We start from the raw sequence: 26353 nt of genomic DNA, 5'->3' as shown, positions 1-26353 counted from the left end.
CTCCTTGCAGGTCTAGGGATTAAGTCAGAATAGCTAACTCGTAGAACACACTTCTGTAGAACAGGGTGAGCCGTTATATGAATATTTCACACAGCATAGACCAAGATGAGTTCCTATCACATAACTAGCCTGGCTTTCCTGGCTTCCCAGGTGGTTCAGTGGTAAAGAATCTGCCTGCCACTGCAGGAGACGCAGGTTTGATCTCTGGGTCAGGAAGATTCCCTGGAGAAGGAAATGGCAACCCTCTCTAGTATTCTTGCTTGGAAAATCCCATGGACAGAGGAGCCTGGCAGGCTGCAGTCCACGTGGTCACAAGGGAGTCAGACATGACTTAGCAAATAACCACCACCAACAACATTAAAATCTCCAGCTGACTGTCTTCTCTCCACACTCTGCTCCTCTTCCTGACATGGCTGATGCCCTTAACTCTGGTCTGCCAACGTGTTTCCTTTTTATCCTACAGTAGGAAACGTCTGTAGGGATGAAGGACCATCCTGCTATAGGTCTGGTCATTCTTCACATTTTTTCCCTCAAATGCTATGTGGGACATCAACCTCATATTCAAAATAATTAATAAACTATTACCTATTTGCTTCTGGTTCTCCAGTGATATTTATGGAGGGAAATTCTACAGAACGGAAGATTAGGGCAGGGGCGGGGGAAAGGGATGATGTAAAATAATGCCCATCCAGAGAAGTTAGAACTGCTTATCTTTAATCCAAGTCCTCGCCCCTAAAAATGCTGCCAACATACATAGATCTTGGGGTTTCTAATAACATTAGGAATTTGGAGAGGGCTAATAAAGTGTCATTGCATTTTTTAAAACAGGAATTTAGTAACACTCTTTCAAATTTATTTGAAAACTCTTAAATGTGTCCTACAGAGGCTGATAAATGCATACATATTTCACTATTTGCACAGCCTAGACTTAAGAGAAACTTGGCCGCGATTTAATAGACTACTGTGAAGGTTAGATTAGCAAATAACTCCCCCACCAACGGACTGGTGAAATAGTAATAAAATTTAGGGAGGTAACTATAATGACTATCATTTGAGCTTGTCTAAAGAATACAAAAATGTAAAACATTAGTAAAACCCGGAGAAATCAGACACCACCACTAGCAAGATAAACAGGTAGACAGCTGCCACCACGCGACATGTCTCAGGGAGAAGTGAACTCTGAAACTGCAGCTATCTGACTATCCCAACCTTCCCCTGCAATTGAAACGTCCTGTAGGGTGAAATAATTGACAAGCCATGAAGAATCTGTGCTTTATTTCCTTGATTTCCATTTTCCACACAGCCTTAACAGCTGCACACAGTCTGCTGTCCCGAGCCTGGTGCCAGACGTGGTGCTTCCCGAGGCATTTGTGCCAGTCCGCGTGTGTGCAGGCCCTTGTTGAGCCTCTGTCCCCCGTCCCCATCTGGGCTGCCGCAGTTCTCTGAGGTCCACCTCCCTCGGGTGCTGAATGAGGATCAGCTCTACTGGCAGCGCCCTCAGAGGCAGCTCCCCTGGGAACATTCTTTAGCCATGACTTCATTGTGACCGCAGCTTGAGGACAGTCTGGGTTTTGCATCTGACCACCTGCACGCTCACTGAGTCCAGGGTTCGTTCTCTTGTGTTGTATTTGACAACTGTCTTTGCTCTTATGTCATCTCTTACTTATGCCAACATGCGGCACATGGAAGCCATCCTGTTGACAAGGGAGCTCTCATTCCTCCTCTGGTTTAAAATCTCTCCTAGGCAGCGGGTTGTACAGCTGTTAGGATGTTGTCAGAATTCTGTCCATAAGAAAAGTGAGCCCCGCACCACATTTCGCAATAGGTTCATGATGTGGTCATTCCTCTGGAGAATCATCAACATGTTGTTGTTGTTATTGACTTGCTAAGTCGTGTCCGACTCTGCGACCCCATGGACCGTAGCCTGCCAGGTTCCTCTGTCCATGGGATTTTCCAGGCAAGAATACTGGAGTGGGTTGCCATTTCCTTCTCCAGGGGATCTTTCCAATCCAGGGATTGAACCCATGTCTCCTGCATTGGCAGGAGGATTCTTTATCACTGAGCCACCAGAGAAGCCCATAATCATCAACAGGAACGTCAGCTAATACCCAGCTTCTGACTTCAGAGGGCTTCAGACTGATGCAACAAAACATGGGAAATACAACCTCTGAGACAGACAGCTTGAAGCCTGCCAGCATTCTGTGCTCAAATGGTATGTGAATGCTTAGATAGCACATTAATTGCAGGCATGAATCAAGCATATTTTAAATTGTGAAATCCCAGAGCATGGGCCAATGTTATGATTTTTCTATCCTGAAACAGTTTGCAGGAATGTAAGCCTATAAAATTTGCAGGCTGAGTTGCAATGCTTTGGCTCTTCCCTCGTGGGTTTAGTTGTTTACACCTTTAATAAGGCAGTGACTTGGAGTCACAATGCTATTAGATTTCAGACTTTGGGGGACCCTCTCAGGCAGGGACATTATCTCCTGGAGCTCTGACTTTGGGCATATTAATATTCTATCACACATCATAAGAGCAGGGCAGCAAGGATGCTCACCCCCACCCAGTTTCACAAATGAATCTCTCTGTGGGGTTGTCCACTTCAATAAATGCAGTTCCTTGATGTGTGATACCTGAACAAAAGATGCCAGCAACTCTAAAGAAATTGAGGCAAACAGATCTAAAGAAATGGGATAGTATTTCAGTTGATTTATTTCTGAAAGCACAGTCAGGCTATGATCATTGCTAGCATGACCATCTATGGTTTTTCCCAGGAGACAGCTCTCCATGATGCTAGCTTTTATTACATGTGTATATTTCATGTGAGTTCAGCCTTACAAAAGGTTTCAAGATGTTTAACAAAAAATATTTTTAGTGACTAAGTTGTGTCTGACTCTTTTGTGACCCTCTGGACTGTAGCCTACCAGGTTCCTTGGTCCATGGGATTTCCCAGGCAAGAATACTGGAGAGGGTTGCCATTTCCTTCTCCAAGGGATCTTCCTGACCCAGGGATCAAACCTGTGTCTCCTGCATTGCAGGTGGATTCTTTATCACTGAGCCACCAGGGAAGCCCAACAATAAAAGACCAAAAGCTAAATCAATAGAAGTTAAAATCTCATGTGCATATATACTAATTTCTGTTGACAGCAATTATTCAGCAAATATACTGAGCACCATTTCTGTGCTAGGCACTGACACTACATTCAACCAGGTGGAGAACGTATAGTGGGAAAGACACCTAAGGAAGCAAAGAGTTGTGACACTGCAAACATGGGCGGTGCAAGCTTCTACAACTTGACTGCCTGTTTAAGGACCAACGACTGGGCCAGAGACCTTCCTGGAGAAGCCAGTGTTTGGTTAGAGGGCTAGTCTTAAAGGAGTGGTGCTTATTAGTATGTGTGTGAGGTCCTGAGAGAGCTTGGTATGCAGTTTGACATGATTAAGAACAGGGGTTACAAATAGGAAAGGGACAAAGAACCCATCTGTCAGTGCAGGAGACGTAAGAGACACGGGTTTGATCCCTGGGTCAGGAAGATCCCCTGGAGGAGGGCATGGCAACCCACTCCAGCATTCTTGCCTGGAGAATCCCATGGACAGAGAAGCCTGGTGGGCTCCAGTCCATAGGGTCATAAAGAGTCAGACACGAGTGAAGCGACTTAGCACACACACATAAATAGAGGAAAGGCTAGAGAGAAGGCTAGAAGGACAGACAAGTCTTAAAGGACATCTGTGCCATTTGTAGGCCAAGGTTTTAAAACTTCCGAAATCTGCTTGGTAATAGGAAGTCATAGGGCTTCTCCGATGGCTCAGCAGGTAAAGAATCTGCCTGCAACTGAAGGAGACACAAGAGATAGGGGTTCAATCCCTGGGTGGGGAAGATCCCCTGGAAGGGGGAATGGCAACCCACTTCAGTATATTTGCCTGGAAAATCCCATGGCCAAGAGGAGGCTGGTAAGCTATAGTCTAATGGGTCACAAAGAGTCGGACAAGGCTGAGTGACTCAGCACAGAACAGGGAGCCACAGTTGGGGAGGTGGTGGGGCAGAAAGGTTTTAAGGGTGTGACATATTAATAATGCCAAACATATATAGGAAGTTTACTACATGCTAGATACTCTTCTCAGTACGTCACATATATAAACATATTTAATCTTTATGTTTACCTACAAGGTAGGTGCTTTTATCATTTCTCTAGAAAAGGAAGAAATTGGGGCAGAGAGTGGGTGAGACAGAGGGGATAGAGCTAATAGATAATGCTGTTAGAACAGTTAGCTGCAGAATGCACACTCTTGACAGCTCTGACCTGCCTCTAGGAGGTCTGGGGACTGTGAAGAGTGGGCTGGATACAGAAAACACTGGAGTCAGAACCCTTTGACTCTGACTGTAGTAACTTGGTGTGATATAGCTCAGGCCCATCTATCTTCAATAGGAAAAAAAGTTTCAGAGGTCAGTTGTTAATTCATGAAAATCCAAGGCCTTGACATGTATTGCACAAAGCAGTTAGTGATTTTTCCCCCGAAATGGCTCTATCTCCTTTTTGGATCCTGATGAAGGAAGCACTACAGTTCTGTGGCACTTTAGCCAGACGTTAAGATTTCTTAAAAAGTGTATTTCCTGGAAATGGAATTCTACCTTGCAAATGAAAGAAGAAGAAGGAGAGAGGGATTTTCCTGGTGGTCCAGTGGCTAAGAATCTGCGCTCCCAATACAGCAGGCTGGGGTTCAACTCCTAGTCAGGGAACTAGATCCCACACGTGGCAACTAAGAGTCTGCATGCTGCAACTGAAGACCTTGTATGCCACAATGATCCCATGTGCTGAAAGTAAGACCTGGCACAGCCAATAAATAATTTAAAATTTAAAAAAAGGAGGAGAAAGAGAACTGCTTATGAGATAAGGCAATGGTTAGTGTTTAATTTGGTGTTCAGTGGCAAGGGCCAGTGACTTGGGGTAAAGCACATAACAGACTGCATATCTCAAGCAATTGCATCTGCACTAGGTATTTTGTCAAATAAAATTTAATGGGAGTGGGGGGTTCCATTGAGAGACATCGTGATAGAGACAGAGATACAGAGACAAAAAGAGTGTCTCTGTAAAATTATATAAGAATTTAAACTAGATAGAATGTTGTAATGATAATGACAAGGGGATGAATTCCAGAGAGATTTTGGTAGTATGATTTTCAGGACTAAAGAACCACTTGAACCAGTCTTACTAATGATGTAGGAGACATAAGATTGAAGAAAACTTCTAATTTACTCAACACATACTTTCAGTGCCTTGATTTATTAAGAACTAGAGATGGAGACCTGGTCAGGGCAGTCTTCTGTGCTCATAGAAAACTGTAGTGAAAATATTCTAGGTAGACAGTGATACCATTAGCTAAGAAAAAAGAGTATAAGTGGAAGGGGGAAATAAAAGTCTGAAGAATAGATATTAAAACTAATGAGTTCAACTTTGAACATGCTGAGTTTGAAGAGTCAAAGGGACCCTCAGGTGGAAATGTCTAGCAAGCTCTTGGCTTGTGGGTTTTCAGATCAAGAGAAGTGTCATCACAGACACGTCAAAGGTGGATGAGGTCTGGTGAGATCACCTACAGGGAATAGGTAGAGCAGAAAGAGGGCCTAGACAGGAAGCCCGAGGAACAGCAATATTTACCACAAAGAGCATCCAGCAAAAGATATTGTGATGGAAATGACTCAGAAAGAAAATAAACTCTTGCTTGAACAAAGTCACAAAATGAAAGGGGACAGAGTTTTGTTTTCTGTAATTGCCTGTTTTCTTTTGAATTCTTCACTGGGCAATAATCTCTGTTTGGGAAGTGACCGTGGTTACCTTGTTCACTTTGTCTTCCCAATGACTAGAATGGTATTTAAGATGTACTTTTGAAAGACTTGAGAGGACTAACCAATAGCAAAACACGCTTCAGTCAAGTCCAGTAGGACAAGGACTGGAAAGCATCTCCCAGGTTCACCAAACAGGGAATTAGGCCATGTGAGGAAAATGCCATTTAAGTACTGGATGGAAAGACACTTAATACATATCACTGGCTTTTAAACTATGAGACGTATAAAGAACTATTAGGGAGAGAAGCATAAACACACAGTTCCTAGACAATAAGCCTTTCTTTGACAACAGTTTCTTTTAACTAAAATGGGGTTATATTATATTAAACTCCATTATTATTATTATATTAAACACTTGCTGATTGCTAGCCTGATATGAAAATGTAATGCAGAATACGATAGTTATAATGACAGTATTAAAATTTTCTTTAAATGGCCTTATTCCATCAATATAATGCTGAATTCTTTTAAAATCTTGAATAGTCATTTGAAAATTCTGAAGCAAAAAATAATGCTGCCTAACCAGAAACAGTTTAGGAAGAGTTTGACCAGCTTATGATGTGACTTCATGAACCAAATAGACTCCAACTCCTTAAAGCTTCAGCAGTTCCATGTTCTGGTTCTTATTGACAGAAACTGAAATTACTGAGCAAAGGACTGGCTGATTGTCAAACAATTACATCAAATAGATCCTGGACTTCAGCTTGGACTTAAGAACACTTGTTTCTAAACAAGCACTTAGAAGCCCTGGAAAGCAATAAAGTGAAATGCAATTTGCATCAACTAATGGAGCAGCTAAAAGAAAGGGAGTGGAGAATGGGTACTGGTAAGAGGAAAAGCTTTGTTTGGGAATTTTGTTGTAAAATAGTCTTTCCCTGATGATGAAACACTGGCTAATGGCATCTAGAATTTTCAGTTAAAGCCATAATAGCTTCAAGTTTGGGTGGCTGCACATTAAAACGAAAAACAACACAACATAAAGTCAAAGCCATATACTAAAATTTTGTATTTGGGGAAGTAGCCTATTTTATAGGGCTAAATATCTCTCAATTAAAAAGCAAAACAAAACCAAAAATCCCCACTTTTATGGTGTAGCTTAGACATTTAATGCTAAGTGCTAATTCAGCTCATGAAACAGCTTGACAGTTGTTTCCTTCTTGTATTGGAGGTGCTTTTATTTTCCTAAACACAAAAGGTATAAGAAAGAAAACTAATATATTAATAAGGTCTACTTCAACACAATCACTTGTAAGAATTTATGATTAGATGTGCACATGTGGCTCACTCTTTTTTTATATTCTTCGATCTTACATGCACATGTCTGTCTTTATTAGATCGTATATAACTTTAAGGTCAAAAGCCGTGTCTCATTGGATTTTTGCCTGAGCATTATATTTTATACTTAATGCTCAATAAACGCTGCTTAAACAAACAAATGATGATGTTTCAGGTGCTTCAGGCCCTCAGATAATTAAGTCTCATGAAATCCACACTAAGAATCTAAATCACATTTATTATTGCCTCATAAATAATTTCATAATTTTTTCTGAGGTTTTAAAAATAATAGTAGTCCAGCATAATCAAATTTACTCTCATATTCGAAGGTCAAGGAAAAAAACCTTATGTTCTTTGTTATTTAAAGTAGACCAGGAGGTAGAGCTTGAATTCTTGGCTTTAAATAAAGATGTCCTTAGAGGCCTTCTGTGCTCCATTGACTCTGGGGCCAAATTTGTAGAAGTAAACATGCAGATGCCTGTTTCTGATTCTGAAGGGGAAGTGGGATGATACATAATACCTAAAAATGGACTCCGAGCTCTTTATTTCCAATCTGGCCTGGGATTTGTGTTTAGAGAAGCAATTTCCTTGCAAATTAACCAGCAGCGCAGTAAGAAAACAAAAAGTTACGTAAAGGAAAACAGTTTCTCTTTGAAAAAACAGAAAAATATGATTTGGAGAATACCTACTATAACCCACGGGCAAATCTAGACATGATTTTATTCCAATTGTTGAGAGAGACTTGAGAGGTATGTTATGGATGAGAGTTACAAATTTTCTTCCCCCATGGTGAGGGTATATTACACAGATGAAAGGGAACAGGCATTAAGGCATTACACCAGAAATATCTGGACTTGAAATATTCATTTATTTGCTTGTTTATTTTAAATAAAACTATATATATTTAAGATGTACAGCATGATGTTTTGATGAACTTTAACACAATGAAATGATTACTAGTGGTGCTGGTGGTTTAGTCGCTAAGTCATGCCCGACTCTTGGGACCCCATGGACATAGCCTGCGACGCTCTTCTGTCCATGGGATTCTCCAGGCAAGAATACAGGAGTGGGTTGCCATTGCCTTCTCCAGGGGATCTTCCTGAACCGGGGATAGAACCCGGGTCTCCTACATTGCAGGTGGTCTCCTGCATTTCAGGATTCTTTACTGACTGAGCCATTAGGGAAGTGAAATGATTACTGGGGTCAAGTTAATCATCTCCACACAGTTATTTTTTGTGTGTGGTAACAGCACCTGAAATCTGGTCTCTTAGCAAACTTCCAGTTTTCAATACAATGTTATTAACTGTATTCATCAGGTTGTATATTAGGTCTCTAGGCTTATCTATGCTACGTAACTGCAACTTTGTACCTCTGACCATCATCCCCACCCCTAATTGTCCCTATCTCACCATTCCTGATAACCAGCATCCAACTCTCTGCTTCTATGTACTTTACCTTTTTAGATTTCAAGTAAAAATTCTTACAGTGTGTGCCTAAGTGTCTGGCATACAGTAGCTGTTCACTAAGTATGTGTTGAATGAATGAATGAATTATAATACATCTCACTCTTTTTTTGTTGTTGTTTACCACTACATGTTTATTATGAGAGATTCAAAACAAATATTAACCATGCAGTCTGCTGGCAAAGATGTGAAGCAAACTGAACTCTCCTACCTGGCTGGTGACTGTATAAAATGGCACAGCCACTATGGAAGATACTTGGTCAACTTTTTAAAAAGTTTAACATATACTTAACTTGTGTGTGTGTGCGCACCCACATGCGCTCAGTTGCTCAGCCGTGTCCAACTCTGCAACCTCATGGACTGTAGTCTGCCAGGTTGCCATCTCCTGCTCCAGGGTATTTTCCCAACCCTTGTGGCGCAATGGGAAAGAATCCGCCTGCCAATGTCAGACACACAAGAGACAGGGGTTCGACCCCTGGATTGGGAAGATCCCCTGGAGGAGGAAATGGCAACACACTCCAGTATTCTTGCCTGAAGAATCCCATGGATAGACAGGGTTGCAAAGAGTCAGACACGACTGAGCAACTGAACATACACACACATACTTAATTTAGGATTCAGCAATTCCTCCGTTGGGATTTATCCTCGAGAATGAAAACTTTTATTCACACCAACTGGTATATAAATTTTCAAAGTATCTGTTGTAACCTCCCCCAACTGGATGCATCCCAAGCGAATAGATGAACAAATCTGTAGTACATACAGGGGAATTGCACTCAGGAATGAAAAGACATGGAACATTGTAAGTAGGTACATCTCATCCTTAACCTTTCACCGTGGTCAACTGGGCTTCCCATTGTTCAGTGTCACTCATGCTGGGCAAGAGCCCAAAGAGCTTGGTGATGCACAGTAGCCAGGGGTCCCTTAAAGAACAGACTGGCAGATTGCGAGAAGCTGCAGTTGGCAGATCATACCCTGTGACAGCAGACACAAAGAATTCCAGCAATTTGGCAGGTAGACAGAGCTAGATGTGAAGTGATTAAAGTTTTGTGCTCAGTGGAGTTTAGTGATAATGTGAATGTTTCTTATTTTCTACTGTCACATTGAAGAGGGATTCGCTTTGCTTAAAATTATCTTGTTTAGCCCCAAGACTGTAATTCACTGAACCCATTTCTAGAGAGTGTTCCCGGAGAACATAATTAGCTACATACCGCATGCTTACGTGGAGCAGTACTGAAGGTTCATGGAATCAGCTTGGCTTCCTATTTTTTCTCCCTCTTACCCAGCAATTTGAGATTGAAAAATAATTTTTTAAAAGAATTACAAGGCAGGAAATCATTGAGAAGATAAAACGTACATCTATTCAGAGTCCCTCCACGTTCTCATTTTCTAGCCTTTACAGATTTGACTCTAGAGGCTCCTCTTGCTACTTCCACTGATTCTGTGCACACATTTGTACTTATTTCTATTGTTTTGTTTTGTTAAATCCTGCTTGATAAGGAGACGAAGGGAAAAAAATCTCCATTCTTAAATCAACCTCCACTTAAAGACAGGCCACTAACACTGATCTAAAGATGGGAGGCTAATTTACAATGAAGTTAGTCTTTTTGGATATTGGTGAAGCTTCACTTAATCTGTGATTTAAGAGAAGCACTGAAGAAAACATAATTTAAAAAAACAACTGGATGTGTGGTGGTGAAACTCAATAGCAACTTCATTTTCAGGTACTTGAAATAAAATTCAAATTCATGAACAGACTAATTTTATTACTTTCAAATAATAAAACTGTATTTTTCTACAGTGCAGGGTTCTCACAATTTAGAGCACGTTCTCAGCACCCATTCTCAGCTTATGAGTCTTTATCATATTATACTCAAGTTAGCGTGTGAATAAGATAAGTCTGAGAGAAGTCTTGAAATGGACTGGATTTCAGGAACTACAACAGGAATGAGCTAGGGTCTGAACTTTTAACGTTTGTGTGCTGATTTGCTGAATGGCCACCACCTATTCATACATGCATTATGGAGGCATGCATGTGCCTCTCAGATTTCCTTCTACCCTGACTGTGTGTGTGAGCAGTAACTGATATATGTATCATGCTTTGCTATGTGAGAAAGGTTTTTCCCATGTACCTACAGACAGAATTTAGATAATACAATAATTCTGTGAGATCGATATTACTATCATTTTTAATAGATGAAGAAACTGAGGTCCATAGAGGCTGTCTATGGACAACGTGTCTCAGATTTTATATCTAATAGGCATATAGAGGTTCCAAGGCTACACCCAGGTCTCATGGTTGCTTCCTATGTCCTTTATCAAGAGCTAGACCATAAGAGAGGGACTGTGAAAATTGAGTGCTTTCTCCCATAATCATACCAGAGCTGCCTCAATCTCTTCTTTCTTCTGCCTGACTCTCTTGGCTAAGGCCCTTCCCGAGCCCTGAGGGTTAATGTCCGGTAGCAATTCAAAGGCACATCACAGAACACGACATAATCACAATGAAGGAAGACAACATTCAGACTGCCGAGTCCAGCTGGGCACTTCTTCTTTTTAACACTTCTCTCTCTCTCTCTCTACATGGCCGATAGCTCACTGTTACCTATGTCTTTGTACCTGGAATGCTTCCTGCAAATTAGGAATTTATTTTGATTACACTCCATTTTTTTATTTTAACAAGATCTACTAGGTAGACTGAGCTTTCCAGGTGTCTCAGTGGGTAAAGAATCTGCCTGCAATGCAGGAGATGCAGAAGTTGTGCGTTCTATCCCTGGGTCAGGAAGATTCCCTGGAGGAGGGCATGGCGACCCACTCTAATATTCTTGCCTGGAAAATCTCATGGACAGAAGAGTCTGGTGGGCTATGGCCCACACAGTTACAGAGTCGGACATGATTGAAGCAAGTAAGCACTCATGCACTGGGAAGATTCAGTTCAGTTCAGTTGCTCAGTCGTGTCCGACTCTTTGCAACCCCATGAACCGCAGTACGCCAGGCCTCCCTGTCCATCACCAACTCCCGGAGTCCACCCAAACCCATGTCCATTGTGTCGGTGATGCCATCCAACCATCTCATCCTCTGTCGTCCCCTTCTCCTCCTGCCCTCAATCTGGGAAGATTAAAACAATCAAAATGATTAAAATAAGCATATCATATTTTTCATTAAAAAAGGAACCGCTATAATATTCTGATCTTCAGTCAATGATAAGCTCTGAGAAATCTCTTTAGAAGTAATTTTTAAATTCAAAATATATATTTGGAAGAAGATAAGCTACCACTGCTGACCAAATCAACATCAAGATATTTTCTCAATGTGACTGATGACTCAAATAGGATCTTTGAAAATATTAACTGATTTAATAGTTATACTTTCATATTTGCTCCCTCAATTAAGGCACAGGAATATTTAGAAGGCTGAATTAGTTCACTCACTTACCTGATCTTACCTTTATGTGATATTCAGAGACTGAACTGGGTTTTGACCTATCTTATTAAGGTTTATTTTTTTAAAAATCAGGTATCATTTTCTCATCTTTCCGAAAAACAATACATACTGTAGTTTCCTACTACTAGGATAACGAAAATGATATTCACCACTATGGTTCAAATGAAAAAGAACTCTAATAAGATTCTCCTTTTCAGACTGTAGTTGGTTGTCAAAGAACATTTTTTGTAGGTACAAGATGTTCTAAGAATGTCTGAGTAAAGTTAATTAAGGGAGTAAGAAAAAATATACTTGAAAATGTCTGCTATAATTATGTTTTCTATAAATAGATAAACCACATTTCTCATCAAGACCTATTACTGTAATTTGTCTTATAAGGATTTAAAAAAACTAGATATTGTTACTTAGACATCTATTTATTATTTAGTACCATTTACAGTTGCTGCTATTTGGATATCCTAATGATGATGATGAACTTTGTTGTGGAAACTTTAAAAAGCAATTTAGAAAAGGTTATTTAAAATTTTTGTGATAATCTCATGCAGAAAGAATCCTGTTCCATAAGGGTACCAAGCACAATCAGCAGCCATCCTATTGCAATAGCATAAAATCAGATTTTGATACTCTGCCAGTGATACAATTCATATTACTATTACTGAAAAACAATAGCACTGAATTTTCAACAACTCAGATTTACTTTTCTAAACATAAACATGTGATTTTTTTAGTTTGATAAAAATAGAAATTATCTGAGAGAGAACTTCTTTTGGGTCTCACTCTCTGAAAAATCACAAGACAAAAATGCCAAACTATATTGTGGTTAAACAGACTATGTTAAAGTGCTAGCCGCTCAGTCGTGTCCAACTTTGCGACCCCATGGACTGTAGTCTGCCAGGCTCCTCTATCCATGGAGTTCTCCAGGTAAGAATACTACAGTGGGTAGCCATTCCCTTCTCCAAGGGCATCTTTCTGACCCAGCGATCGAACTCAGCTGACCTATGTTGCAGGCAGATTTTTACATTTTGAGCCACCAGGAAATATGTATGGAAAACATGTCCCTGCAGAGATGTCAGGGGACTCTCATTATTTTTATTGAGATGATCTCAGGGAGGATGGGTAAAAGAATGTGTAGTGGCACTTCAAAAAGAGATTCCAGGAGTGACACAGTATCATGGCATTCTGTCTGAAGGGTTCTCCTTTTGAAGAGAAAGACGTCTTTATTGATCCTCTAGTCTATTCCTTCTACACAGAGCTTTAATTAAACAATCAATGCTAATAAGACAAACTAGTGTAGGTGAAGCAAAGGTAAGGCAAGGAACCTGATCTGTAAGAAAAGCTCCTTAGTGGAATATAATCATTACTGTGGCATCAAGGATGAGCAAGAATCAGTCAGGTGAGACTGAGACACAGAGGAAGGCAGAACAGAGAGAATAAGGCAGAGAGAGGAGCTTGTGAAAACATCAGGAGGCTGTGAAAAGGTGCCCCACTGAAGGAATTAGAATAGGCTTATAATGTCCATTTGTAGAGGAGAAGAAATGTTATGAAACAAGTATGATACTACTAAGGTAGTTCAGGTCAGTTCAGTAGCTTAGTCGTGTCCGACCCTCTGCGACCCCATGAACCGCAGCACTCCAGGCCTCCCTGTCCATCACCAACTCCCGGAGTCCACCCAAACCCATGTCCATTGAGTCAGTGATGGGATCCACCCATCTCATCCTCTGTTGTCCCCTTCTCCTCCTGCCCTCAATCTTTCCCAACATCAGGGTCTTTTCAAATGAGTCAGCTCTTCGCATGAGGTGGCCAAAGTATGTTGGAGTTTCAGCTTCAACATCAGTCCTTCCAATGAACAACCAGGACTGATCTCCTTCTGGATGGACTGGTTGGATCTCCTTGCAGCCCAAGGGACTCTCAGGAGTCTTCTCCAACACCACAGTTCAAAAGCATCAATTCTTCAGTGCTCAGCTTTCTTTATAGTCCAACTCTCACATCCATACATGACTACTGGAAAAACCATAGCCTTGACCAGACAGACCTTTGTTGACAAAGTAATGTTTCTGCTTTTTAATATGCTGTCTAGGTTGGTCATAAGTCTCCTTCCAAGGAGTAAGCGTCTTTTAATTTCATGGCTGCAATCACCATCTGCAGTGATTTTGGAGCCCAGAAAAATAAAGTCAGCCACTGTTTCCCCATCTATTTGCCTCAAAAGTAGGGCAAGGCCCATAAAAGGACCTTGTAAACAAACAATATAATTGATTATAATCCAACCATATTGATTATTACATCAAACGTAAGTGGTCTAAATATACACATTAAAATTTTAGATAGAATTGTCATATTCCAAACACCAGTTAAAAGGAAGCTGGAGTGGATATATAAATAGCAGGAAAAGTAAATATCAAATAAAAAAAAATTACCAGGAAAAAGGAAGGACATTATAAAATGATAAATAAGTCAATTCATCAGCACAACAAAATAATCCTAAACGTGTACACAAGTAACTAAACAGTTTTAAAATACATGAAGTATAAACTGATAGAACTTAAAAAAGGATTCCACAAGACCACAATTATAGCTGGATATATAAACACTTCTCTTTCAATAAGATCGTAAAACTAAGGCCAGATCAGTAAGAATACAGAACTAAGGATGTAGAAGACTTGAATAATATTATCAATAAAACTGACCTCACTGGCAATTCTAGAGCTCTACAAAAGAAAAGAATATATATTCTATTTAAGTGTACATGAATCATTCACCAAAACAGATAAAAATATCTGAGCCTTAAAAGATACCCAAACAAATTTTAAAGGATGGAAAACATATAAAAATATTATCTGGATATAACAGTGTTAAACTAGAAATAAATCACAGAAAATTATCTGGAAAATTCTCAAATATTTAGAAATTCAACAGCATGCTTTTAAATAACCCAAGAATCAAAGAGGAATTCACAATGAAAACTGGAAAATGTTTGAACTGAATGAAAATACAACATATCAAAATTTGTGCAGTGTAGCTAAAGGAATATAAGGGGAACTTTATACTTTTATACCCTTATACTAAGAAAAGAGAAAAGTTCAATAATCCAAGCTCCCCTTTTAAGACACTAGGAAATAAACAGTAAATTAAACTCAAAGAAATAACAAAGATATGAGTATCAATTACATAAAAATAAAAAATATGTATAAAACCAAAAGCTGTTTCTTCAAAAATATCAATAAATTTGATAAATCTCTAGCCAGACTGATTGAGAAAAAGACATAGATCAGAAATGAAAGAGAAAATATCACTGAAGATACTACAAACATTAAAAAATAATAAGGGAGTATTAAAAAGATAAAAAGTATCCCAACTGATTTGACAACTTAGATAAAATGACTAATTCCTCAGAAAACACAAATATTAAAATGTACTCAAAAGGAACTGTCTTTAAAGAAATATAATCTACTAAAGTGTGTTAGTGCTCAGCTGTGTCCGACTCTTTGTGATCCCTTGGACTATAGCCTGCCAGGCTCTTCTGTCCATGGAATTCTCCAGGCAAGAATACTGGAGTGGGTTGCCATTTCCTTCTCCAATAATCTGCTAAATGATTTCTTAAACATTCTCCCCTACCTTACCTGCGCCCTCCCACAAACCCAGAGACTAGACAGCTTTACTTCTTTACTTAGTAACTTCTATTAATAGCAAACATTGAGCATTATATTATACCAATTCTATATTAACTCTTCAAGAAAACAGACATGAAGGGAACATGTTCCCACCTATTTTATGAAGGCAGCATTACTTAGTTATCAAAGTTGCACAACGACTGGCAAATAATCAAAATTACAAACCAGTGTAACCTAATGAACATAGAGGTAAAATAAAAACCTTTAAAAACAGCAAGTTGAATTCAGCTATATGTAAAAAAATGATAAAAATGACATTACCAAGTGAAATTAATTTGCAAAAGACAATTATCAGTTTGACACTGGAAAATCAATCAACTTAATTTACCATATCAACAAACTAAAAAGGTAAAACCATGAGATGACCTTTGAAAGTGTAGAAAAACATTGTCAAAAGTCAGCATCCAGTCCTGACAAAAATTCTTAGCAACCTTAGAAGGAAATTTCTTACATCCAATAAAGAACATTTTAGAAAAACCTAAATTTAACATTATTTTTAATGATAAAAGACCAAATTTTTCTTCTTAATATAGCAATAAAGCAATAATGCTAGTTGACAACATTTTAATACAATAGTGTATTAGAAGTCCTAGCCAGTGCAACAATGTAAGTAAAAGAATTAACAGACATACAAATGGGAAAAGAAGAATTAAAATTGTTCATTTGAAGATGACAAGACTTTCTACACAGAAAATCTTAAAGAATCCACAGAAATTCTATTCAAATAAATAACTTGAGTTTAGAGAGATCACTTATAGGCAAAAATTGACTATACTGAAGTATTCAATGGCCAGAAACAATTGGAAATTAAAACGAAAAAGTGCCATTTACAATAGCATAAAAAGTGAAAAATACAAATTTAACAAACTATTTCACCACAAAGCATTGCTGAGAGGTGTTAAAGAGAACCTAAATAGAGAGATCCTATTATACATATAGATTAGAAGAAACAAGACTGTTAAGATAGCAGTTTTCCCCATATCGATCCATAGATTCAACCCAACTCCAATCAATACTTAGCTAGGGTTTTTTGTTTATTTTTTCTTTTTTAAAAAATGAAAAGTTGATTCTAAAATTTACATGGAATTTCAAAAAAACCAAAAATAGCCAAAACATATTTAAAAAGAAGATTCACCATTGTAAGATTCACACTATTTTAAGTCTTGCTATAAAACCACGATTGTGGGCTTGGTCTAAGGATAGACATATACATCAATAGAAGCGAATAGAGCCAATAAATAGAAACACACATATATGGTCAATTGATTTGCAACAAAACAGCTGAGGTAATACAAATAGGGCAAGGAAAGTGCTAGAGCAAATTAGATATCCATATTAATATAAAGAACTTAATTAAGCCCACACCTCACAGTATATCAGGCAAAAAACAAAGAAGAAAAACTAACAAAACAAAACCTCAAAGTGTAGTATAGAGCTGAATGTAAGAGCTAAAGCATAAAACTTTTGCATGAAAACTTTTGTGATGTTGACTTATGCAGACATTTCTTAAATTTGAAACCAAAAGCATAATCCATAAAAGAAAATAATTAAATAAATTGAGCATTATCTAAAGGACATTTGTTCTTCAAAAGACACCTTTAAGAAAAGCAAAGGGCAAGCTGGGAGGAAATACTGGCAGAACACATACAGGACAAAATACTTGTGTCCAAAATGTATTTTTAATCTTACAATTCTTGCAACTTAATAGCAAGAAAACAACCCAATTAAAATTGGGCAAAAAAACTGGAGCAGACACTTCACCACAGAAGTTATATAAATGGTCAATAAACAAATGAAAAGGTGTTCAACATCAGGGAACTACAAAATGAACCTATGATAAGATAACCAATAGAATTTCTAAAATTAAAAAATGTTACTATATCCAGTGTTCGATGTGGAGCAACTGTAACTTACAAAAACTTCTGATGAGAATGTGTAGCAGTGTAGCCTCTTCGAAGACAGTTTGACAATTCTTCACAAAGACATCTATTTATCACACAATCTACTCTTAGGCATTTACCAAGAGAAATAAAAATATGTGTCCACAAAAAATATCTTTACATAAGTGTTCATAGGAGCTTTACTCATGATAGCTTTGAACTGGAAACAAGACAAAAGTTCATAAACTGATGAATAGATAAATTATTAAATGCTATACTAAAGAATTCTATTTACTTACCGTGATAAAATTTTCTTCCTAGCACTGGTTTAAATGTGCTACACTGAAAAAGATACCATTTTGAAAATGTTGCAAATGTCATCTTAAGCATGAAAAACAACAAATTAGCAACATTTTCCATACAATAACCTTCTCCAGTGTAGTCCACTTAAACTAGTGCTAGGGGAAAAAAAAACACAAGGATGAAAGTATTAGCATATATATTTTAGCCATTTTATTAACATTCGTTTGTCACTCATTATTATTAGTTAATAAAATGTAATAGTCATATAGCAAAGATATAGTAAGTCATATAGCAAAGATAAATTATAAAAGGTGGAATGGTAAAATGTACTATTCCTTCAACTTTCCTCCATCCTAGGAAAAAACCTCTCAAAACTAGGGAGCCCTTAATTAACTTGAGAAATGAAAAGCAACTCTAAGAGGCAATCCCAGTAACCAGACACACCCAGCTGAGCACATAAGCACATGCGAAAAAAGAACAAGAAGCTATCTCGGGTATGTCATTGCCTACGCATTTCCACATAGTACAAACAAGTGAAGTGAAAGTGGCTCAGTCGTGTCCAACTCTTTGCGACCCCATGGACTATACAGTCCACAGAATTCTCCAGGTCAGAATACTAGAGTGGGTAGCCTGTCCCTTCTCCAGGGGATCTTCCCAACCCAGGGATCAAACCCAGGTCTCCTGTATTGCAGGTGGATTCTTTACCAGCTGAGCCACAAGGGAAGCCCGCAGGACAAACAAAGCCACAACTAAAATTTGTTAGTGCTATTAACTAGAAAAACAATACAGTCAAAGCAGCATATGTCTTAATTCTACATTTTACAATGTCTTTATTTAAATTGCAAGACATGTTGATTGTAGGATGAGGATAGCCACAAGTATAAAAAGGCAACCACACTCTGAAAAGCCTGCTGCCCTTATCAGGGTGGTTGAGTTGCAGATCTGTGAGTTCAATCAGTTGTAGCCTGCCAGGCCCCTCTGTCCATGGGAGTCTCCAGGCAAGAATACTGGAGTGGGTTGCCATGCCCTGCTCTAGGGGATCTTCTAGACCCAGGGATTGAATGTTCGGGTGTCTTGAGTCTTCTGCTTTGTAGGCAGATTCTCTACCGCTCAGCCACCAGGGAAGCCTGAGTTGCAAGATCTAAATGTTGGTAATTAAAGGTCCCAGCCGCTGTGTTTTTTTGGGTATCCTGATCAACTGTTTGTATTCTTCTAAATGTTTTTTCAAAAATTTTCTGGACTCTTAGCAAGAGGGATCTTTTTACTCCCCCAAATTATCAGACACTTGGATTTAGTACTCATTGCACTGACTTAAAAGTATGTAAAAAAATGTACAATCAGGGGTTCCAATTGGATTCCCAGGCAAATTGCTTGAAAACTAAGCTAATTAATGTGAAAGACTCAAAAACTAAATAAAATTTGGGAGTTTATTTTATAAACTTAAATTTCTCTTCCAAAGATTTGGCTTCAATGGTTATGGGAAGAGATTAGCTTAATGAAAAGATATTCAACAAAATAATATTGAAGAAAACACAAGTGCAGTCTAATGTGGCACTTCCTGTGTACCAGGTACTATACATATTAACTCTTTTAATTTTCATATCAACCATATGAGATAGGTTTTATCCGGGTCCTGATTTTAAAAAGAGATATAAAAGATTAAGTAAATTGCCTAAATTCCCACTGCTAGTAAATAGCAGATGGAGAATTCAAACTCAGACAGTGTATTTCTAGAATCTATTTTCTTAACCAACGAGCCACACTGCTTAGCAAATTTCTGTATCTTAACCAATTAATTAAATAATCTATTTTATATTAAATTTGACTGCTTTCAGATTTTTGTCACTTTTGTTTGTCAAATTTGCTTAAGAATTAGGAAACTTCAGAGAATTAAAAAAAAAAAAAACAACTGTGCACCTTAATTTATTCTGATGAATTTTAGTGACTTGCAACTGTAGCATGTATTTACTCTTGCTGGCCACCTCCCTCTTTCACTTTATTAATTTCCTACAGGAAATTGCAAGTTAATAGAAAAAGCAGTACTGGAACTGCCTCACATCCTATAGTTATTAATTAAAGCAAAGTCTGGTTCAGTAACTTTGGATACTAAAAATATAGTTAAACAAAGCTGACTGCCTCTTGAAATGAAATTTCAACTTCAATAGTCTGTCTAAAAAATTTATGCATTAAAATCCACATCTTCCCTTAAAGAAAGTCTCCAGAAAATTTTTAGTGAATAAAGCAACTCAATATCTGACTGCTGCTCTCTAAGACTTCAGAATTGAAAAGAATACGAGAGACATTGAAAAAAAAAATGACTCAAGTTTAAATACGTTTCTTTTAAAGGCAGTTAGTCACATCATTCTACTATATTCCCTTCTACAGGTTATTACCCACAATCAATAAAGCAAGGAACTGTATAAACTATCTTATTAATTTTATATAATGGTTAGTAAACTTTAAAATACTGTACTATAAAACTTTTAAATGTTTCTGATGGTTTTAGATCACACTGGATAATTTATCGTTTTATGTGGCATAAAGTGTTAGGTAAGTGGATATCATGCTGGGAAAATGCACATAATTTCTGAATGTAAAAATCCATTCCATTGTAGATTTTTCTTACATAATATAAGGTTATTATTGGGATGATTTTTAGAATCTAGGTCTGTAAAAGTCACTAACGGACAAACATGCTGGCTATGTCTTCAAGCCACAGGCTATCTGTGTGTCCAAGTACCCCCACCATCCTGCGGCTGGAGAAAACAGGATCCTGTCAAGTTAAAGCTGCTTTTTGGTTCTGTTCTAGTACATAGAACTCACCTCCCTGGCACTCTCTCAACACCTCTAGCAAAGCAGAGGCAAGTGGGTGGCGTAGCAGTGGAGTGAAATAGCTGGAAAGAAATCATGAATGGTAAATGTTTGGTGTAGAAGAGCTAAAACATGAGTTGTAGGAATTTCTGAGTGATCTAACCATTGTTTCATGTATTCACGAAAATGATTTTACAGAATCATAAGTGGTGAAAAGAGACAAAATGGACCTGTGGAAGTAGATAGTTGCAAGATGTAAATGGAAGAGAGAATCATGACACTGTTAAAAAAAACAAGGCGGCACCTTGAAACCAACACAATTTGCTTTCACGGGAGAGTGAGACATTCAAGAACAACCTTATAACGTCCTCTTCTGGGATGGGCAGGATTTCCGATAGTTGGGAACAGGACAGACTAAGGAATGTAAAAGAGGCCATATTGGACTTTTAGGCTGCTAAACAAAGGAGCACTCTCTTTTACTGTTCTTGGGGAGATGGGGAATATTTGGGCACTGGGTGTGCAGCCTTTTGAAAAATACCTTCACATTTTCACATATTCTCCTAGTGGGCATACTGCTTTGAACTCCATCTTCACCCATCTAACATACACATATATAACAAATACACACTTTGCAAATTATTCTTTTGATTTAATCTATGCTTTATTAGACAAGCCTATAAACTACACTACAGTTGCACTAATCTTAAAATAAACAAATATATGTTTATTATATATATTTATATATATATATATATATCTCTCTCTCTCTCTCTCTCTCTCCAAGGAGTCTTAAAGAAGACTGAGTGCCAAAAAATTGATTCTCTTGAATACTGGTGCTGGAGAAGACTCCTGAGGGTCCCTCAGACAGCAAGGAAATCAAACAAATCATACCTAAAGGAAATCAATCCTGAATATTCATTGAAAGGACTGATGCTGAAGCTCTAATCCTTTGGCCACCTGATGCGAAGAGCTGACTCATTGGAAAAGACCTTGATGGTGGGAAAGACTGAAGGGAAGGAGAAGAAGAGGACAGCAGAGGATGAGATGGTTGGATGACATCATTAACTCAATGGACATGAGTTTGAACAAACTTTGAGAGATAATGAAGGACAGGGAAGCCTGGCATGCTGCGGTTCATGGAGTCGCAAAGAGTCGGACACGACTTAGTGACTGAACAATAACAACAAAGGAGTCTCAGAAAATACTTTGCCTATTTAATAATATTTTCAAGTTGACTGTCCTATAATCTAATGTGTTCCCACTTGGGTGACGTATAGGAGGGAGGAAAACCACCTCTGCTTCATGGTGTCACAACAAGAAGTCATGGCTCTCATTTTAAGGTTCTGTGCCTTTGGTGTTTGTGGTCTGCACGGATTCAGGCACTGTGTGTGTCCTGGGAAGATGCTAGTCAAATGATCAATCAAGACAAGTAAGTTTGAAAGATAGTGCATGAAAGTAATTAAGAATTCTATCTAAGAGGTGTAGACAAATGCAGATTCAAATCTTGGGCAACTTTTAGTTACTGTGCATTTTGGACGAGCTCTTTAACCTCTACAATCTGAGTTTTGTTCCTTTCTAATGTAATGCTACCCTAGTTCCTGTAAGAATTTTAGAAGACAATTAAGTGATGTACCATCTTAGTTATTTCAGGTTGCTATTACAGAATACCACAGACAGGATGACTGAAACAACAGACACTGGTTTCTCTCCATTCTGGAGGCTGGAAGTCTGAGATCAGGCTCTAGCACGCTCAGGTTCTTGGTGAGGACCCTCTTTCTGGTGCAGAGAGTCAGTTTCTTCCTGGGGTTCATGGGGCGGAGAGAGAGGTCTCTTTCTTATCTCTTTTAAGGACACTAATCCCATTCACTCCACCCGCACAACTGAATTAGCTTCCAAAGGTTCCACTTTCAAATACCATCACACAGGGGATTCGGGTTTCAACATCTCACTTCAGAACCTGGCACATGGTAAACATGAATTAAATGTCAGCTATATGAACCTGATTGCTGTTTAGTCACCAAGTCGTGTCCAACTCTTTGCAACTCCATGGACGGTAGCCCTCCAGGCTACTCTGTTCACGGGATTTTCCAGGCAAGAATACTGGAGTGGGTTGCCATTTCCTTCTCCAGGGGATCGTCCCATGCATTCATTTAAAAGGTATATCAATTATTAGTTATCAAAAATATATTTCATAGTTCATACATATCTCAAGATATTTATACTTATTGGCAAGGCCATGAGCCTAAGGACCAAGGAGATGTTCATAACTGGAGAAAAACACATGATATAAAACTGGAATAAGTGAATGTTTATATAATAAAGTACACCTGTTCTGATTTTGCTCTTGGAACAGTCTATTTATATATTAGTAATTATGGTTACCAGCTACAAAAAAGGGAAATGAATATATAAAAATGCTCTGTATTGAGAATCTCATTAGTATTCATCCTGTAATAAAGATTGTGCTTAATAAGAAAAGTACACAGAAAGCCCATTCATTTAAAATGTAAAAAAAAAAAACCCACTATAACAAAAAATTATGCCAGAGTAAAGCCTCTTCCATATTTCTAGGGGAAAGTGTCCATGAGGGGAAACTAGAAATAAAATGTGATTCTATTTGTTCTCATTAACAGTTTACATAGTGATGTTTTATCTGCAAGGTCATATAAAATCATAAATATAGTCTATGTAAAATGTAGTCCTTGCTCCTATTTCAGCAATGGGTTAATTTACTTCTTTCTTTAATGACTGCTGGTAGATTCGTGTCAGTGCAATATATTATATCCTTCAAGAAAAGAATGATGCACCATTTAAAGATATTAACATCTAAATTTCATTGTAAAAGGATTAGGACCAAAGTAATCCTGCCAAATTAATTTAGGTAAGTATACTAGGTAAATAAATCAGCATCCTTTTACTTCCAGAAAGCACTCCAAGCAATTTCAAGTCATTAAAAATACTCTTAGCCACAAGATTTTGCCTTTTAGTGCAGTCTTAATGGTTATATGACAGCGTTTCGACTGCGGGCTGTATGACTTCTACGTCCTGGTTGCAGTAGCATTTTAGAAAACTCCAAAGAAAGCTAAAATCAGGAGTAATCTTTGAACAAGTCTTCCAAAATTGTTAAATCAAAAATGACACAAATGCTGTAAGCGCTTGTAAACTCTAATTGCATGCATTCCTTTTGCCAAGCATTCAGTGGGAGAGGAACCCTTCCTAAAAGGACGTATCAAAAACAGGTAACGAATTGCAGAGGAATAAGGAGTCCCTAGCGAGTGTTCTGGAAAAGTTTTATCAATTTCCTGATTGGCTGACTTATGAAATAGTCTTACAGGTTTGTAACTTAATTTCTCTTATGTCTACAAATGTCTCATATAGATGAATGTCATTAGGTTTCATATCTATTTAGATTAAAAGCCAAGTCCCACACAGCAATAGACAGTCAATTATTTTCATTTTATACTGTTATTATGAAATACTACCATTTTACAAATGTACTTCTGGAGAATGAGAATTGTTCACCAACATATTTTAAAGTGAATTTCAGGTGTCTGAACGCCAGGGAGAAAATAAATCTCAAAATATAACTTCAAATGAATTGTTTTTATAGCGGTTTTGTATTTTTTTCCACTTAGTTTCCTCTGACAAAAATGATTAATTTTTTTTCCATTTCTATGCTTACTATACTAAGCTTTTGACAGTGGGAATACTTTTTCCTCAAGGAAAAATATGATGAGCTTACAGATTCTACAGGATAAAGATGAGCAGCTTCTCTTTTCTGGGCAGAATTAGATCTTTAATTTCCTAAGCCTGACAGGAAATGGTTTCAATCACCTTCATGTTCTGTGTTGGCTCCCTCAAAATACCAACAAAATAAAACTTTTCCAAGCCCATTAATAAGTTGAGTTCATTGCTTACAGTCATGAGGGAGGCAGCTTCCTTGCACAGTTTTAGAGATCTTTCAGAAGCAGGAGGGCAAAGTGGGATTATTTGAGGAATTCAGTGGTAAAGAATCTGCCTGTAATCTAGGAGACTTGCAGGAGAATTAACTTTGATCCCTGGGTTGGGAAGATTCCCTGGAGAAGGAAATGGCAACCCGCTCCAGTATTCTTGCCTGGAAAATCTCCATGGACAAAGGAGTCTGGCTGGCTACAGTCCACAGGGTTGCAAAGAGTTGGACACTACTGAGCATAACAACAACAACAACAAAAGAATTTTCAATTTTTATCTTCCTGAAGAAGACTTTCTTAGAATGGTAAAAATCATGTTGATGAGGCTGGTGGAACAGTAAAGTCAGATTAATGAAGATGACTGAAAAGTCAAGTCACACTAATGTAGACATTAAACTGTGTGGGTGCAGATCATTTGGGTGTAGTCCATAAACAATATCCTCTCTCCACAAGTTAAATGATCAAAGGATTTAGAAAGTGAACAATGGTTAACCGCATAATTTGAATTTCAAAGATAATATTCCAACACCCTTATTGCAAATACAGGGGGAAATGATTTATTAAACACAACTGGAAGCTTAACAGTTCACTGAAATTTCAGAACCTTCTGCTTCAAAGTCTTATTTCTCTTTTTCTCGTAATGATCTTTGCTCTTTCTCTTTTCTTTGTTTCCTCCACAGTAATGTACCCTATCCTACTTTAAGGTATTCCAAGTGGCCATAAAGATTATAGTTCCTAGAAGACTCATTTCCTCAAAGTCAAAAGAGGCCATCATTTAAAATCAGACAAGACAGAGAGTTAACTAGCCATCATACCAGAGGTTTAAGTCCCCAGATACAGGGCATTAAATCAAGAAAGGAAGGGATAAACACCAGAGATAAAGACCAAACTAGGTCTAGATGGCTGGGGAAACCGTGGGTTCAAGTGCAAAAAATGACCAGAAAGACAGAAAGTCTGGCATCTCCATCAAGAGCTGGAAAATGGGGATGTGAACCTACCTCTGAGATGGGTCTGGCTGACGGAAGGCCTTTCACTTAATATTTAAAGAAAATGAAAAGTCATTGTTTCAGTAAGCTCAGCTGCTACAACAAAGTACCAAGTATGAAGTGGCTTTAACAGGCATTTACTTCTCCCAGTTATGGAGGCTGGGCAATCTGAGATCAGAGAGACATTATGGTTGGGTTCTGATGAGGACCCTCTTCTGGGCTTACAGGAATCCTCACATGGGTTGTGAGCTGGGTACTGTGGATGGTGACTGCAGCCATAAAATTAAAAGATGTTTGCTCCTTGGAAGGAAAGCTGTGACAAATCTAGACAGCGTATTAAAGAGCAGAGACATCACTTTGCCAACAAAGGTTCCTATAGTCAAAGCTATGGCTTTTTGCAGTAGTCATGCATGGATGTGAGAGTTGGAATGTGAAGAGCTCTCAGCTCTCTTCTAGTAAGAGCATTAATACCATCCTGAGGACCTCAACTTCATGACCTCATCTAAACCAAATTACCTCCCAAAGACCATACCTACCACCCCATTAGGGGTTACAGCTTCAAGGCCCTCAGGAAACATGAAAATTCATAAGAGTCTTGGTGGGAGTCTATGGTGTGGGAGATAAGTAGGAAAGGAATAAAAACAATGGATAATGTTAAAAGCTTCTTTCTTCCTGGGCAGAACTGACCTCCGGGGCTAAGAAAACAGAGATGCTAACATATTTCATTTATTTTT

The 26353-nt window shown here is 38.2% G+C and overlaps 1 protein-coding gene across 3 annotated transcripts in view; it reads right to left on the bottom strand.

Annotated features, from left to right (window-relative positions):
* ATRNL1 (attractin like 1) overlaps nt 1-26353 on the bottom strand; it is a 744737-nt gene that overhangs the window by 153132 nt on the left and 565252 nt on the right. The window lies entirely within an intron of this gene.

Source organism: Cervus elaphus, chromosome 15, assembly GCF_910594005.1.
Source record: "Cervus elaphus chromosome 15, mCerEla1.1, whole genome shotgun sequence".
Taxonomy (NCBI): Eukaryota; Metazoa; Chordata; class Mammalia; order Artiodactyla; family Cervidae; genus Cervus; species Cervus elaphus.
The sequence above is the reverse complement of the archived record's forward strand: the minus strand, read 5'-3'. Positions and strand labels throughout refer to the sequence as shown.